The 16075-nt window shown below is 32.7% G+C and overlaps 1 pseudogene; it reads left to right on the plus strand.

The window, feature by feature from the left end:
- The first annotated feature begins 5756 nt into the window (after window positions 1-5756).
- LOC109443660 (olfactory receptor 9S13-like) lies at window positions 5757-6698 on the plus strand (annotated as a pseudogene).
- Window positions 6699-16075: the final 9377 nt, after the last annotated feature.

The raw sequence follows: 16075 nt of genomic DNA on the forward strand, positions 1-16075 counted from the left end.
GATTATTTTTATAAATTGTTGGGGTAAACCTTTGGTTTAACATGCTGTCACTAATGCTCTCTGAGCCACAATTTGATGAGAAGGGACTAGACTAGACCAAATCATTATAATAGTTGTCCCATTAAATTGAAAGTCTATTAGATGATGTAGTGTTTGAAAAAGTGAAATTTTCTTTCAATAAAATTGTTCATAATGCTGAATCTTCGTCAGGCTTCTGCTAAACTAATATCAATTACATTTTTAAAATTCTGACTCTTTGTCTTATTCGTATCTTCAGAAGAAGTCATTCAGTCTTTCATCCTTAAGGATAATATTACTTATAGGTTTTCCATAGAAGCCTTTTATCAGGCTGAGGAAATTGATGAGGAGTTATCAGGAATGAAAGTTTGGTTTTCTCAAATGCTTTTTTTGCATCTGTTAAGATGAATATATATCTACATCTACATTTACATGTACGTCTACATCTACGTCTATATCTCTATCTATATCATCTATATCTATATCTATATCATCTATCTATATAGCTATCTGTCATCTATCTATATTTCTTATTGGTTTGTTAATAAAGTAAATTACATTGATTTATTTTTTAATGTTAAACCAGCTTTGCATTCCTTGGATAACCTGTACTTCGTTATAGTATATTATTCTTTTGGTCCTTTGTTGGATTGAATTTACTAAAATTTGGTTTAGAACTTTTGCATCTGTATTCACAACAGATATTGGCCTGTAGTTTTCATTTCTTGTTTTGTTTCTGTCTGGTTTAGCACTAACTTTACAGTGGCTTCATAGAATAAATTAGGATGTATTCCCTCATATTAAATCCCTTGAAAAAGTTTATGTAGAATTGTTATTAAGTTTTTACTTAAATGTTTGGTAGAATTCACTGGTGAACTAAACTCGAGTTTTTAGACATGGGATAATTTTGAAGTGCAATTGCAAATTTTAAAACTGTTCTCAGTGAAATAAACTGGACAATCATTGAGGTTACCACTGTGAAAAGTTGACATAAGTGGAGCCAGAATAGTCATTCCAGAAGAAGTGACTTGCATATATTGCTCCTTAGAGCTTTGAAATGTTTGAACTGGGCAAAATAATTTTGGCCTGGGCCAAACAACTTGTTTTACAAACAACTGTTTGCAAAGCTAACTGAAAAGCAGGGACTGATGGTTATGGACTGTCTTTCTGATGATAGAATCAGTAGCCAGCCATGTATAGCTAAAGAGTAGATGATTGGATAAAGTAGATGTGATATATATGTACACAATGGAATACTACTCTGCCATAAGAGACGATGAAATACTGCCATTTGCAACAACATGGATGGATCTTGAGATTATTATGCTAAGTGAAATATCAGACAGAAAAAGTCGAGAACCCTATGACTTCACTGATATGTGGGATATAAAACTGAAAGCAACAAACGAGCAAGACAAACAAATAAAGAAACAAAAACTCATAGACACAGACAACAGTTTAGTGGTTACCAGAGAGTAAGGGGAAAAAAGGGATGGTAGAAGAGGGTAAAGGGGGTCAAATATATGGTGGTGGAAGGAGATCTGACTCTGGGTGGTGAACACTCAATGTGACATATAGATGATGTATTATAGAAATGTACACTTGAAACCTATGTAATTTTACTAATCATTGCCACCCCAATAAATTTAATAATAAAAAAAAAAACTCAGCTCGTTGGCAGCAATAGACATTTCTTTCTTCTATTCATGTAATTAGTCCCTTCCTTTTCTCATTAAAAACCCCTTGCCCTCACCCTGTAATTAGGACACTATTTGGGTTTCTGCCAGAATCTGTGCTTTCTGAATTGCAATTCTTTTTGTTCCCAAATAAATGCTGTTGACTCTCATTTTGGCGTTTTGTTTTTAGGTTAACACTACATTCCCCCCCCTATTTTTCAGAAATCACTGTCCTTCATTGCCTACTATCTACTATCCAGTGTCGTGTGTGTGTGTGTGTGTGTGTGTGTGTGTGAGAGAGAGAGAGCGAGAGCGAGAGCGAGAGCGAGAGCGAGAGAGAGAGAGAGAGAGAGAGAGAGAGAGAGAGGCTCCCTTTTGTTGTTGTTAATTTAGGCAGGAGAGTAATATTTCCTGTTACTTCATCTTGGTTGGAATCAGTGGTCATATTTTTTTAATTTTCCAAGCCAAATTAAACTGTTTTCCAAGCTGCCCAAGTAGCAAGAAAGCACTTATTTTAATTAGTTTTTTTTTAAATTATCAGTTTAACTAGGAACTTCCATAGGTATGGTAATCAAAAACCCATATTTCTATTGCTTCTCATGGAATATTGAAGAGTTACTGATGGCAATTAAACCTAAATTTCCTCTGGATAAAACTGTTCTACTGGTTGCCTGCAAAGGCTCTATAATGTTCAAGGAAGAAAGTTATATATTTCTGTTCCTTCTTTTGAAGAATAGCTTCATTCTCCAAAAGCCATATTCTTTTAGGGATGACACTTTGATTCTTAGGATCGCTTCTCTTAGTTCTCAGCATCTTCTGTTTCATCCTCAAGATTCCCTTAGATTCTATGTCATGAATGATTTGGGTATACACATATATTATTCATAGACCAAGAACAATTCCTTGTTTCCTTTCCAGGAATCACCACAGCAAGAGTCGGTCATGTATCTTTCTTTATTTTTGAAAATTTAAAGTCTGATCATCTCCACATTTGAGTCCAAGAGTCTAGTTCTTTTTACTTAATAAGTGTTGTTAATCCTCTGTTTTGGACATTAAAGCTATACTGATTATCTCTAGTAGACTCCACTCTGCCACTTTTACACTTTTGGAGAGACAGCTGTCTTCATATCTCAATGACAGTTTACTCTCTTAAACTGATTGAGGTTCTTTTAAAATTTGTTTTGCTATAAAGGATTACAACTTTCTTCTTTCATGGGTAGGCTCTTTTAGTTCTAATTTTATTACTACTGTTGCTATTTGAATTGTAGTTTGGTTTTCATAGTATATATGCAATATATAATGAAAAAAATAGTAGAAATTGTGAAAAGTGTATGTGAAAATAAGAAAATTAAACATGTTTGATACCCTGTATTGTAGAGAGATTATAAGGGTTGGTAAAGTTAAGTATATAAACATTTAAATATTAATAGATTTAAGTAAAAAGTAAAAATGAGAACAGTTTGAGACAATGAAGATATATTATGCAAGAATACTCAAGTAATTGTAAATAAGTGTAGTAAGAGTGGTACAGAATTTTAAAGTAGTTAGTAGCTATTATAAGGTATTTTATAAAATGTTTTATAGTATACACAACAAATTTATTAAAGAAACAATAAAATAAGTATAATACTAATTATGTACAAAGTATTATGATATTAGTTGACTAAGTGATGTATATTAAAAGATATTTTGCAAATTTGAAGGGTTAAAAACATCTCATATGCTCTTTGTTTTCATTGTCCAATTTTTCATTTAGTGGGTATATCAATTGTCATTTTTATTCCTAATCATTTCAAGTTAGGAATTATGTTTAGAGTTTCATATAAATCATAAAACTTATCCATTATATAAATGCACACATTTTTATTTACAGTTATTGGGATTTTATAAAAATCTTAGAAATGTCTTTTATTCCAAACCAAGACTTCATACTACATATAAAATGTACTGTCTACTTGTATGCTATTCTTTAAAAAAGTTCTTTTAGAACTCAAGATAAAACTGATGTAAAAATGTGGAAATGTAAAGAAACTAAACCCAGGGGTGTCCAAACTTTTTTCAACGTTGTTTACCAAGGACCATATGCAGTAAAATACACAAACAGCTGGGCCACTCACTCGAGGTGAAGTATGTATTGCCTCACCTGGTTTATTTAAGTAAACTAAATATATTTTTGGAATTTGCTGCGGGCCAATTAATAATGGATTGTGGACCGCAGTTGGCCTGTGGGCCGCAGTTTTGACACCCCTGAAATAAAGGAATGCCCGGGAATTAGGGGTGAGCCTAGTTTGTATAAGCAGAATTTAGTGATCTAAATATAGCATCAATTGACATCAGAGAAATAAGAAATGGGTTAGATTTATTGCATAATCTAACCTGTGTTGAATAAAGATAGAAATTCCTGGAAGTGATATTTGTAAAAGAATGTAACAAAGGGTGAAAAAAATCCTTTCAGAAAAATCTTTACAATTAATAATGACTTTGATTGATTTTGAGTGAGAATATTGCTATTCTGCCAGGAAGCAATAAGACCAAATTCACTGGTCCTCAAACTTCTACATAGGGACTGACTTTATTAAAGTTATTGGGAATCTTAAATTATAAATGAATACTTCCCACACTCATCTCACTAACTGATCATTTTTGATATTCAGATTAATTAAGAATGAGATATGATCCAAGAATCAGTTTAAAAGCAAAGCAAAACAAAACTTCTCTCAGGTGATTCTGAGGTATGGGGAAGTTTGGCAAAATACTGACCTAATTGACCGTTAGGGCTTTTTTTTTATTTTTCAAAAAGCCCACACATTTGTATATATATATTTTAAATTTAATATCTTAGGTTTAAGAATAGTATGGCTATATCAAAGGACTTAGAACTTACGGTCCGTAACACATAGGAGGAATTTTTAGTTCTGTCTGCATAATATAAAGAGTAAGATATTTCTCAACTTTCAAATTGAAGACCCAGTCTAAGATTCTCTTTTGATTCTAATAAGTGAAAATAAAGTACATGGGAGTTAGAAATAAATAGGTCCACTTATTGACTGGACTGAAAAAGTCTAAAATATACCATGAAGTATTTTTGTAATTACCTACACTTTCCTCAAAGCTTCCTTTAAGGGAACAGTAGTTATTAAAATTCTTCAATGAAGCTTCTTTTGGAATTTCTCAAGTAAGGTTTTAAAAGTCAAAACTTTTTCTGCAGAGAGTTTTCTTAACTTAGCAAAAATTTTCTTTTTTTCCCGTTCAATCTCTTATAGATCCATTTAAAAAATATTAATTAACTGTATTAGGGTGACATTGGTTAGTAAAATTATATAGGTTTCAAGTGTACATTTCTGTAATACATCATCTATATATTGCATTGTGTGTTTGCCACCCAGAGTCAGTTCTCTTTCCATCACCATATATGTGACCCCCTTTTCCCTCTTCTGCCATCCTCTTGGCCATGAGAAAAGATGAAATACTGCCATTTGTGACAGCATGGATTGAACTTGAGATTATCATGCTAAGCGAAGTAATTTTTTTTATGTGTGCCTTCTTGTTTATTTATTTGACTAACATTTATAATGCATTTAGATATTCTAGTAACTGTAAATAATTGCTTTTTGCATTCAGTTTCATGTTATTCTCACAACAGTCCTATAAAGTAGGTATTATTAGTACCTCCCATTTGACAGAAGAGGACTTCAAAGCATTTAAAGTGTAGGTAGTTATCTTAGATTCGTTTAGACTGACAGAGGTAAAGATTGAACTTAGTTCATCTGATTCCAAAGCTCTAAACAAATGGCATGAAATGACTGATAACATCACTTTCCCAGACATCCTTTGCTCATCTACAAATCCCATATTATAATGACACTAAATATATTAGAAAAAATTAGTATATATATTTGAATACTTTTAAGTGTAAAGCTATTCTGTTAGATGTGTTGCCAAGAAAACCTCATTGCTATTAATATATATTTTTTCTCATTGGGAACTTTAGGAACCAAAAGTTGACAAGACTTTCTAGAAGCTTCCTAATCATTCACTTATTTTCTCAGATAGGTCTAAGTTATGAAGGGTGAGCTGAATAGATATTTCTCAGAGGTGACTAAGTTTTTCTGCTGGGGTTCAGAACATCCCAGAAATACAGATTCTCTATTCTTAAGCTTCTTGCTTATCTGCTTGGTCATTGTAGTGGGAAATGTCAGCATGCTAGTTGTCACTGAAATAGATTCCAGACTCATACACTTATGTATTTCTCAGAAATTTGTCCTATTTAGATCTGTTATTCCATAGTCATTGCTCTCAAAATTCTGATCGACTTTCTTGTCCAAGGACAAGAAAATTTCTTACAATGCCTATGTAACACAGTTCTTTTTCTTTGCTCTGTGTGTTGGTACTGAAGGCTTTCTTCTAGATGTGATGGCATATGATCACTTCTCAGCTATTTACTCGCTTTTCCTCTATACATATGTTGCAGCAGGCTTGTGTTCATTTGGTGACTGGCTCCTACATCTGTGGAGGCATCAAACACCATGATACAAACAGGTTTCACCTTCAGTTTGTGTTTCTGTGAAGAAAACAGATTGGACCACTTTTTCTGTGATGTCCCAGCCCTAATCTCATGTATTGACACTTTAGTAACTGAGATTGTACTGTTCATTCTCTCTGCTCTCATCATCATCACCGCCACAACTGTCATTCTGGTTTCCTAGGCTTATATCCTCTCCACTGTCCTCTCCAAAGATTCCCTCAACCAGTGGCAGGAGTAAGACCTTCTCGACTTGTATCCCTCGCAGAATCGTGGTGAGTTTATTCTATGGGACTGTGTTCTTCATGTATGCCCAAACTGGGGCCATCTCCTCACCAGAGAAAAGCAAGGTAATAGTTGTGTTCTATACTCTTATCATTCCTATGTTGAATCCTCTGATTTGTCGTCTAATGAATAGGGAAGTGAAAAATGCTGTGAAAATTCATCTTTTTATTGACTTCCAGCCATCGATAATACTTTAGGCTAGACTAAAAGCAATATTTTCAAAAGTTTGTCATGGAATAGTTTCAACTAAAGGCATTTAAAAGTTTTAAATGTTAAAGTTTATTATTTTTAGCATTAATAGATTTTTTAAATGAATTGAAAAATATTCAGCAATGAGGTATGTAGCACTGTTTCTAGGATGAGTTCACAGACGTAATTTTCCGAGCTTGTACATTTAGGAAAAGTTTGTCATTATCTCCTATAGTGGATCATTTATATATCTTATGACCCAGAAGTTCTATTCCTGAATAGACATCTAAGAGAAGATCTTGCACGTGTAGTGGAGAAGATATAAGAATTTCATAACAGCATTGCTAACAAAATAAAAATTCCAGAAACAAATAAAATACTCATCAATAGGACTGTTGATCAATGAAAAATGGTGTATTTACACAATAGAATATTATGCAAAAAGTAAATTACAGATATACCCACAATGAGAGTAAATCTAAGCAAAAATATATTAAGGAGAAAAAGTAAGTCCCATAAGATTCCATATGGAATCCTTTTTTTTTAAAAAACTAAAGTCCATACTTTATTCAGATTTCATTAGTATTTTTCTTAATGTTCTTTTTTTCCAGGAACTCTTCCAGAATACCATATTGCATTTTACTTTTTTGCCTCTTTAGCCTATTCTGGACTGTGATAGTTTTTCAGATTTTTCTTGTTTTTGATAACCTTGATAGTTGTGAGGAGTACTGGTCAGTAATTTTGTAGAATGCCTGTCAATTAGGGTTTTTCTGATGTTTTTCTCATGGTTAGACTGGGGTTATGCATTTTTGGAAGACAATGGATGTGAATTGTCATTCTGAACACATTATATCAACGGTACATACCATCAACATTAGTTATCCCTGCCGATGATAAACTTAATCACCTGGCTGATGTGTTTATCAGGTTTTTCCTTTTCAGCGTTACCCTTTCTCCCTTTCCATACTGTACTATTTGGAAGCAAATCACTAAGTATAGCTCCCACTTAGGGGGTGGGGAGTTAAGCTTATCTCCTTGAGGAGAGAATGTATACATAAATTATATAGAATTCTATATGTGATACCTTTTAATAAAATAAAAACAAGCAAATTAAAATAATTATGTATGTAATTAAACTATATTAAATGTTAGCAAATGAATGATTAATAAGGGAGTTAGAATGTTACCTTAGGGTAGGAGGATGAGATGACATGGGAGTCACATGATTAATGTCCATATGTGGTCCAAAGTTGATAATATAGCATAAAATAAGGACTACTATTAATTTCTTTCTATACGTTTGAAATCCAAATGTATTAAAATTGTAATGTAGTATAATTTTGTGTGTGCTTAATGCTTTCCCCAGTCCTAACTAATATATTATTAATATTTTTGTTTCTGCTTTGTATTTGCATTTTGGGTTTTCTTTAACTTTTGCAACCCTCTTTTATTTTTCTTCAGTACTTATTCAGTTCTCTAGCTATCTTTCTTTCCACTTGGTTTGTTTCCTATTATTTGTTTATATTGATCAGTTTCTTGCCATAGATTTTTTTTTTCAGTTTATAGATTTTTTTTCTTGGTTGTTTTTTTCATTTAGCAGTCCATTCATGTAGGAATGAAGCCATGCAATGCTACTTTAATTTGAATTTCCTAATGACTATGTTGAACATATGCATTTATTGGAAGTTTGTATATTTACTTTGGTAAAGTGTATGTTCAAAAAATTTTTTGATCAAATTTCATTGTATTGTTCATTTTCTATTTATTGAGATTTAAAAATTCTGGATGGTGTTCTTAATATGTGATTTGTAAGTATTTTATATAAAGGTATTGTTTGCTTTTTGATGATTTTAGTCTTCAAAATTAGAAATTTCTTAAGTTTAATAGAGTTCAACTTATCATTTTTCTTTTATTGATTGTTCTCTGGTGTTTTATCTAAGAAATTCTTGCCTAATTCAAAGTGATAAGTATTTTCTCCTATGTTTCCAAGGAATTTTGTAATTTTAGGTTTTGTATTTATTTCTATGATATGTATTGAGTTAATATTTGTATGTGGTAGAGATATGATAAATTTGATTTTTTGCATATGGATATCCAATTATTCTGTCTTTGTTAAAAAGATTATTTTTTTCCCCACTGAATAGCTTTTATGTAATTGCCGAAAATCAATTGACCATATAGGTTTGGTTTTATTTCTGGATTCTCTTTATTTAACCCATTTGGATGTCTTGGTATAAATTCCCAGTATTTTGATTATGGAAGCCTTATAATAAGTCTTAAAATTAGGATACTATATTAGAATTAATGAGGCCACCAACTTTGTTCTTTTTCAAAGTTATTTTCAATTTTTTTTTTAGCTCCTTTGTATTTTTATGTAAAATTTTACAAACCCTTGTTAATTTCTGCAAAAAAACCTTTTTGGGATTTTGATTCAAATTGAGTTGGAGCTATAGATCAATTTGGGTATAACTGATCTCTTATTAATATTGAGTCTTCCAAATAATGAATATGGTATATCTCCATTTATTTAAGTCTCCTGTAACTTCTCTCAGCAATTTTTTTCTAGTTTTTTAGTGTACTGGGCTTATACATTGTCATAGTTATTATTAAATATTTAATATTTTTATGCTATCAAAAATGGCATGTTTTTAGTAGATCACAGTTCTATTCAAATTCCTTCAGAAAACTGAAGTAGAAGTAATATATCCCAACTCATTATGAGGCCAATATTACTCTGATAGCTTTCATGAATGTAGATACAAAAATTCTTAATAAAATTTTAGAAAATCAAATCCATATTATATCATAAAGGTATGCATCCTGACCAGTGAAGTTTATCTCAAGAAAGTAAGGTTGGTTTAATATTTATTAATTCTGGGAGATTTAGGCAGATTCTATTAGGTTGCTGCAAAAGTAACTGCAGTTTAAAAGGTTAAACGTAATTGCAAAAACCGCAATTACTTTTGCACCAATCTAATATCAAATAATGCACAGTTAACTGCTTATAAATACAGTTTTACTACTTCTTCCTTTTCATTGTGGTACATTTAATATCTTTTCTTACCTTATTGCACTTTCTTAAACCCCAGTTCAATGGTGAATAGTGAGCCAGACATCCTTGCCTTTTTCCTGGTGTTAGCAGGAAATTATTCTTTCTTTCATTGTTAGGTCATGTTAATTTTTTTATCGTAAATGTTTTTGGTCAGGCTGTGGAACTTCCTTTATATTTATAGTTTTCTCATAGTTTATACCAGAAATGGAGGTTGAATTTTTCCTTATCCATTAATATATTTGGTTTTTCATTGTTAGTCTATTGATAGGCTGAAAAACATTCATTGGTTTTCTGGTGAGGTCGTATGGTGATGATCTCACTGAAAGGATATAAGCAGAAGTGTCATGAAAATTGGAAAGCATCCTTAAAGGAAATTTGTACATCTTTTTTTTCCTTCCTAATTCATAATGATCATAGAGTTTTTTGTTTAAATTTTTCTTTTCTCTCTTTGACTGGCACTTTAGCAGTCATTTAGAATCATTAGTTGTATTTTGAAACTTAGTGGCTTAAAACAAAAAACATTTAAAAGCTAATCATTGAATGGTTCTGTAGTCAAATAGTGTTTAATGGCCTCACTTGCTCATCTGCTTGTTTGCTAACAGTTGTTTGACTGTCTTTGGACGCCCTAGGCCACACGACTCATTATCTAGAATATTAACCCAGTTTACACGATGATGGACACAGAGTTCATAAGTATTGCAAGAGAGAAATTTGCAAAGTTTCTGAAAGGTTAAAGATTCCTACAACATTAATGCCACTACATTATATAAGTCAACGTGTTTCATAAGGCCAGCCTAGATTCAACATAGGAAGAATTGAACTTCACCTTATTGTAAGAAGGAGCTGGAAAATAAGAGGGTGATAATTGCATTAACTGCAAAGTGGTAGTCCTCCTGTTGAAAGGTGTAGAGTAAGAAGTTAAAAAGAGCAAGAGTCCCAGATGAATGTAAAACTATACACAATCCCTGTGATGCCAGCGGAGCAAGTCCTAGGAGTTGGGGCTCAAACCCTGGGCTAAGAAAGTTCTTGGCTTCACAGAGGAAAGAATTCAAACATGAGCCGATACAGAGTTTAAAGCGAAAGTAAGTTTATTTAGAAGAGGGTAAGAAAAGAAAGGAAAGGCCACCCCACAGACAGAATGGCAGTCTCTAATCACTAGTGGAAGAGAGACCCCCCTCCCTCTGCCAGGCAAGGTTTTATATGTGTTTTCTTGCTTCTATGAAAAATTTCTTGGTATGGGAAAATGAGGAAAAAGGATCAGTGGTAAGTTTATCTTTAGCTTCTGTAAAATGCAAGAAGAATAAGGGCAGGTTTATCTTTAAATTTGTAAGGCACAACCTGTGGCTTGTTTGCAGTAGGCTTAACTCCAGGGATGGCCATAATGCAATCTCTTTGCCTAATAGCCTTTGGATGGTTTATGCGTGTGATTGATTAATGTCTACCTGAGTTCTGTGTTTTGGAGCACGTAGGCAGCAGGCTTGGAATCCAACCTCCTAGTTTCTTCTTCTGTAAAAATAGTCCTCATGCCCCTTCCCTATATTACCTGAACTGTTTATCTCAGGACTTCAATTTTTTGAAAGGACTTCAATTTACAGATTATTTATGCCACATTTATTTTATGATTAATGAACTAATGACTTTGGAGAACCATGCTTATATATATGCAGTTTCAGCCTTGATCTTTCTATAGGTAAGGCAGAACTACCTTCACCCATCTTAGGTTTTCAGCTGGGACTATTAAACAAAAAGATTAACAAGATAAGTTTATTAATGTGTGCAGTGCACATCAGGTAGGAGAAATCTAAACCAAAAGTAACTCCAAATTGTAACTTATTAGTTTACATAGCATTTTCAACAAAACCCAGTAAATTTGTAGAGAAATGACAGAACAAAGGAAAGTAATTTTAGGCTTCCAAGGGTTGCAAACTGTGGGAATGTAAATATACATAGGAGGAGCCTAATGGAGTAAGGTTTGTTTGCAGATTCCTCTGGTGCCGTCCTTGGGCTGATAAGAGTCTCTCTCCAGTAAAAGAAGAATTATGTCCTGCATTTAGGCAGTAAAGGGGGAGCTTTTTCTGGGTTTGCTGTTTCTTTATTGCCTTCAACTCAAAATAGTTATGTCAAGGAGGCATATTTTGGGGTAGCATATTCTGATATCCTTTACTCCTCCCACATGACTTCACGATGCTGGGTGATTGCTTCTCCAATACCACAGGAGACTTGAGTTTTATTTCCCAGGAAGTAGGAAACCAAAGGATTTCTAGATATGGAGACAACATGGAAGATGAGTGGGTTTTATACCAAAAACCAAGGAATTGAAAATCATATTCTTAACAAATGAAAGATTCTCTAGGATTCCTCCCTCACTTGTATACCAGAACACTGGCTTTGCAATTACTACCCATTACTCAGGAACTCATATTTCTGAAATGAGACTCAAATATACTGAAATTGAGGATTTGCCAATAAATGATCCAGCCAGATTACAGTAAATTCTCAAAGCAATAAAAAGTCATGTTATGTGAAGAATGAAAATGTACAGTTTTGTTATTCTATCTTTATCAAGAGCTTTCAATAAGCAATGGAAAAAATAAAAGATAAAAAGTAGGGACACAAACAAACAAAAAGCATCAAATAAAAATATATAGAGAAAATATATACAATGTAGTGGAGTCTCTTTTGTAATTGGTGAACTCTGCCATAGTAACAAGAAAATAGCCATAGACATAGTACATAAGTGAATGAGCATGCAGAGTTCCCACAAAACTTTATATATTGATGCTGAAATTTGAAATACATATAATTTTCATGTATCATAAAATATTCTTATTTTGATATTTTCCAACCATTTAAAATTGTACATTTAAAAGTGTAAAAAAATGTTTTTAACTCATAAGCAACATATAAACTTGAAGCTGGCCAGATTTGGCCCATAGGCTATATGGTTTGCTGATTCCTGATTTATACAGTTATCTTTTTGAGAAATTTAAAAAATAAAATGAGATTTTATTTTAGCTTCATTTATTTTATTTTTAAACTTCATTTTTTCCCCTGTAGATTCAAGTTTCTGACTATATTATATTACTTCTGTCTGAAATACTTTCTTAAACGTTTCTTGTAGTGGGAAATAAATTTTCAGTTTTTGTCTTAGGCAGTCTTTTCCCTTTATATATAGAATATTTTCACTGGGCATAGAATTCTGGGTCGGTAGTTTTCTTCCAGCAGTTTAGAGACGTTACTCTATTGTTTCATTGCTTGCTTGGTTTCTGATGAGAAGTCTTCTGTAGTTCCTATTCTTTTTAGCCTTATTACTTTTTAGCTGATACCCTCCTCCCACTTCTTTGGGCGTCATCATAATATTCTCTTTGTCTTTGGTTTTAAGTACCATTTTTCCCTGAAAATAAGAACCTAGCTGGACAATCAGCTCTAATGTGTCTTTTGGAGCATAAAATTAATATTATATTATATTATATTATATTATATTATATTATATTATATTATATTATAAAGACCCAGTCTTACATTATAGTAAAATAAGACTGGGTCTTATATTAAGTTTTGCTCCAAAAGACACATGAGAGCTGATTGTCCAGCTAGGTCTTAATTTCAGGGAAACATGGTAGTTTGAATACGATATGCCTATATCTGGTATTTTTGGTATTTACCATAAATACACAATCCCTGTGATGCCGGCGGAGCGGTATCACTCTGAACTTTGTGAATCTGTGATTTGGTATCTGTCACTAATTTTGGATAATTTTTAGCCATTATTTCTTCAAACTTTTCTGCTGCCCCTTTGTATCTTTTCTCTCCTTCTGTGATCCCAGTTACACAGATGTACTATTTCATATTGTTCCGTGGTTATTGGATACTCTCCTCTCTTTTTAAGAAAATTTTTTATTTCTCTATATTTTATTTTGGATAACTTATATTGATTTATCTTCATGTTTATTAATGCTCATAATTTTGGGGAGCTGTGTGAAGTGTACTAGTAACAATATCAAAGGTATTCTTCATCTAGGTTATTGTGTTATTGATTTCTAGCATTTCCATTTCTTTCTTATAGTTTCCCTCTTTCTGCTGTAGTTAAATTTATGATCTTCCATGTTGTCTATTATGTCCATTATAGTCATTGACATATTAATTATAGTTATTTTAAATTATCTTCCAGAAAGTTCCAGTGGGTTGAAAAAATAGTAAAGAAGAGTTCTCTTAAAAGTCCCTGCTTCCCATAATGTTACTGTCTTATATAAATAAGCATGGGACAGTTATCAAGAACAAATAATTAAATAGTATCTTGACTATACCTTAAGGCTAAAGACAAAAGGATCAGGCCTAATTTAATGTAATTGAGTAGGGGAAAGTGTTTTTCACAATTTTGTTTTTAATTGAAAATATTTGATTCATACTCTTCATTATTGTGAAGATGTAAACATGCTTAATAGTCTTTGATCAATGGTTTACTTGGTAATAAATTATAAATTTTACAAATCTGAGGGAATTGTTAGTGAACTTTTCTAGTTGTTGACTTTTTATTTACTTTCAGAGGATGTTATCTGTATGATATGTATTTCTAATTATGATGACTCTAACTTGATTACCTAGTTTATAATCTTTTTTTGAAATTATTTCTCATGTGTAATTATATCTCATTTTGGATATATATATACATATATATATATATTTTTTTTTTGCGATATATATATATATATATATATATATATATATATATATATATATATATATAAAGTATATGTGTGTATTTGTATATGGGTAGGTAGTAGTTTGTCTTTATTGGATTAGTTAATTAAATCTCCATAGGGTCTTCTCGTCTTGTTAGAGCATTCCTGCCTCTTCACGGGAAGGTCAATTTCACTGATTGGAAGTAAGAGACAGTAAAACCCTCCTGTGGCCATTCATACAAGTCCCTATTTAGGGAACAAGTGATTATGCTACCTTAGCACGGTCAGGATACCGCGGCCATGCAAATGTAATAGTTCTTACATGTAACTATTGTATCAAGCTTGTTAATTGCACTTCTTTACATTTTTTTCTGATTTCCTGTTGGCTTCATTTGGTCTTGCTGGTGAGTGTGCTTCTATGTCTTCATATTATATTTGAACTTTCAATTGATATAGTATTATGACAACAATGCAATTTATAATGCTATTTTCCTCCTGTTCTTTTCCTGTAGGGAGATTACGAAAGCCCAGAATTAAGCACATGAAACTAGAGCAGCTCCTCTTGCCCTAAAACATCTTAGCTTTCTGAGAAAATTAATGAACCCAGAAAAACATCCTCTGAAAAGTAGGATTCAGGGAACTGTAAATCTTTCACATTAATGTCAGAATTAAGGGCAAGTGTCTCCCCCAAAGGCATATAGATAATAAGGAGAATTAACGCATTTTCCTCATTCCCATCAGACTCCTCTAATCCTTGGCCTCATTGTCAGTGCTCAGTGGGGGAGGAGTATAGTTTTGATTAGTTTGTACTCCTTATAAAGATTATACTGTGTACATTAAACAGAACAAAGTTACGTTAATCTCATGCAATTCTTTCCAGGCCTCAACAGAGGCTTTTGGAATTCTGTCCTTTCTGAGCTTATAATAATCCAATTAAAAATTCTTCATGAGATAGGAAAAAGAAATGAAACTGAACCAGAAGACAGAACGTGAACATGGATAAGCTAAATATTTTTAGTAGATGAAAAACGTCTTTGTAAACAGCAACATGCATATAAATCCCCAAATCCTATTTAAGCAATAAATTAGGTATCACTCAAGATTTGACCCATCCTTAAAAGTAGGCAGCTACCTATGCCAGAAAATCTGCAGGACTCCTAAAAGTTTGTGTGGTGAAGACAGTCCTGAATGTAGAGGAAGAGTGGGATGGGTTGGGCTTTTTCAGCACTCTGGGAGGGAACATCTTGTATTTCAAATTAGTACTTGTGTCCCAAATCAGATCTACTTAATTATTGTAAACATGACTTACAGTACCTCTCTAGGGTGGAAAACTATGTTACCTAGTTTGAAATCTCCATGAATCAGATTTTCTTCATTGTCATTGTCTGGCTCGTTAGTCAGATAGCTGGTTCATGGCTGGGATGTCCTGATGAGCTGTAGCTTGATACCGCTTTGTCCAGGTTGATACCTGTCTTTTGCAGTACCCAGCACCTATACCATATGCTTCCAGCTGCAATGAGTGACTATTCAAGAACTGTTAACAGCCAAGGTTTCTATCATGGCCGCATATATGGCTGAGTGTTCTGCTGGGCTAACTCCAGGAATCGTGAAATCACGAAAGATTTGACCCTGTACATGTTCCATCACATAA

The sequence above is a fragment of the Rhinolophus sinicus genome, chromosome 1 (assembly GCF_057876585.1).
Source record: "Rhinolophus sinicus isolate RSI-liver-muscle chromosome 1, RSI-T2T, whole genome shotgun sequence".
Classification (NCBI taxonomy): Eukaryota; Metazoa; Chordata; class Mammalia; order Chiroptera; family Rhinolophidae; genus Rhinolophus; species Rhinolophus sinicus.